The sequence below is a fragment of the Hakea prostrata genome, chromosome 10 (assembly GCF_041222555.1).
Source record: "Hakea prostrata isolate BN-2017 chromosome 10, UWA_Hpros_2, whole genome shotgun sequence".
Classification (NCBI taxonomy): domain Eukaryota; kingdom Viridiplantae; phylum Streptophyta; class Magnoliopsida; order Proteales; family Proteaceae; genus Hakea; species Hakea prostrata.
The window spans coordinates 4,882,217-4,884,890 of record NC_142609.1 but is presented as its reverse complement, the minus strand read 5'-3'; the positions used below and the strand labels follow the sequence as shown (position 1 = coordinate 4,884,890).

The window sequence follows — 2,674 nt, the reverse complement described above, 5'->3', positions numbered from 1 at the left end:
ACAAGAACACGCCACAAGGGTGGATACAGAACACGCCCCAAGGGCGAAAACAGAACATGCCACAAGGGCTTACATACCACACGCCACAAGGACGGATACAGAACACGCCTCATGGGCGAAAACAGAACACATCACAAGGGCACCAACTCAGTTGTTGAAACGAAAAGCGCGGATCTTGTTTCTGAACTCCCATCTTGAAACCGCAAACATGGAACCACCAGCAACAGTAGACTAACAAAATCAGAATACACGAGCAAAGCTCGCATCAACCACCGTCTCTTTTCCCCCCCTTTTTTTTTTTTTATTTATAACCGGAAGCTGCAAACAGTGAAACAGAGATAAAAACCAAGAAAAGATATGGAAAAGAGAGAAGCAATGAGGAAGATGCAGAGAAAAACGCAGATAGTGAAAGGAGAGAACAATAGAGGTGGAGAGAGGCAGATAGCCTCAGGCGAAGAGAGGCAGAAAGAGATAGAGAGAGAGGCGGGGAGCCTCAATTTGAGATGAAAAAGAGGCGGAAAAAGGCGGGGAGAGAAGGAGAAAGGCAGAGAAGAGAGGCTAAGATCGAAAACTGGACGGAGAGAGGCGGGACTCTCCGCCTCCTGAAACGGCGCTAGGGCTTTAGGGCTTTTTCGTTTCAGCTAGAGAGAAACGGAGGAGAGAGGACTACTACTTATTCGTTATTACTTATTAGTTACTCTCTACAGCTTGTTTGGCTGGCCTTAAGCAGCCTCCAGGGGATTCAAGACATGCCCCATGAATAGCACAACACCAGTCATGTCTTCTCTGATCAGGTACATGAATGGGTGGTCGGCCACAAAGTCGAACTCAGACCGCGTGAAGCATTGAGCCATTATCACACCAGCAGAAGCAGCAGCAGCTTCAGTACCTTCCTCGTTGACTTCAATAAAGGACTTGTGGAAGATACTAGAGACATAAAGTTTCTTTCCCAGGGGTGAATCCACCATTTCAGTCAGACCACCTACACCAGGAGAGAAAGGTAACACCAGACCTAAACCTTTTAGAACTTTGGATGCTTCAAATCCAAATGATATCTTGAACTTTGGAATCCTGAATTCACCCAGCTTAACTGCTTCAGATGGGAGGTAGCGATCTAAGAATCCAGGTTCTGAGCCCACCTTCTCTACCAAAGCTGGAAGTCCATCCTTGGCATCTGGTAGAAAAAAGTACATGGAGAAACGCCTCTTATCGTTACCCCGTTCATAAGGAAGCCCGAGGACTTTGAAACCAGCATGAGCACTGACGAGTTGCTTTTTGTTGCTAGTCATGAAAGGGACAGATACCGATTTTCCATCCATTAGGTAGAAGTCATTCTCTTTAGTTTTTGATGCATCAAATTTCTCATTCCAGGCTCCCTTAAAATAGAGTGCATTTGCCAAGACTAGTCTGGTTGAATCGTCAACTGATCCTGGAGGAAGAACCTCTTTTATAAGCCCAATTGTCATTTTTTCAGCCCATGAATTTACTTCATTCAACACTTCAACAGGCTTGTTTTGGAAATCAACTTGCAAAGATGGTGCCTTGTAAACGTTATCAACGATCTCTTTAAAAGAGGCTTTCATAGGGAGAGACTTGTCGATCCAGACGCCATTCGCAAAGCACAAACGCGGCCCGCCGCTCTGGCTACCGTCGGCAAAGACTGAACTGACGATCTCAGAAGCAAACGAGTTGAGATCGCCATTGCTTTTCGACTTGAGAAAGGAAAGCGTCTGTTCTAGTGTTGGACCTTTGGAACCCGCAGCTATCAAACTCAAAACGACATGGATCGACAGAGAAGAGTATACAAGATTGGAGCCTTTCCCTTCCGTCAGCAATAGAGTCTTCGATAGTTCTAAAGAGAGATCGGTTTGGCTGGAAATCATCTTTCGGAGATCCATTTCGGAAGCTCAACGCAAGCTCGAATCGAAAGTGTAAAAGACCACTAGAGTTTCTAGCAAAACTGAGGTGTACGATTTCAACTTTCTTTCTTTTTTTTTTTTTTGTGAATTCAACTTTCCTTTTTATTTGGATGAAAATAAGGAATTTTATTGATTGGGAAAGAAAATGTGAGCGTCAACTATAACTATAAGCTTTTTATTTTATCTGACCCCACCTAACCTTGAGCCTCGCTCCTTTTTTACGACCATTTGACTTTCTTACATATACGTGGCATTGTGAATTTTCTAACGACCTGTGATTGGTGATTGCCCCGACTGCTAATAAAAAATAAAATGAAAAGCTCAATGGAGGAGTCAAGAGTAGTAGAATGATTAGAAACCTGTTTCTCAATGAAGAGATTATGGGTCCAACTCCTACCCGCGGCATATGTAATATCCCTATCCCTATATATAAAAAACGTCTTTGTACCAAAAAAATAAATAATAATAAAATGAAAAAATATCAACACCAATGCGGTGGTATATAGAAAGATTGTAAGTTTGACATTTGTGGTTGACATTTAACCTATTAAAAAAAACACCAATTTCAAGAAAAATAAAAAAATAAAAGTTGGTCAATAGTGGGTTCGCACTCACCCGCATCTATATTAAGAATATTCTCCCCCACTAATCCCTAATATTAACCCTATTCTTTAACTATTAAAAAAACACCCATTCTAAGAAAAATAAAGAAATAAAAAAAAAAAGTAGGCCAATAATGGGATCGCACAGCCACC

At 42.1% G+C, this 2,674-nt stretch overlaps 1 pseudogene; it reads right to left on the bottom strand.

Annotated features, from left to right (window-relative positions):
- Window positions 1–264: 264 nt before the first annotated feature.
- On the bottom strand, window positions 265–1,992 carry LOC149001636 (serpin-ZX pseudogene; annotated as a pseudogene).
- Window positions 1,993–2,674: the final 682 nt, after the last annotated feature.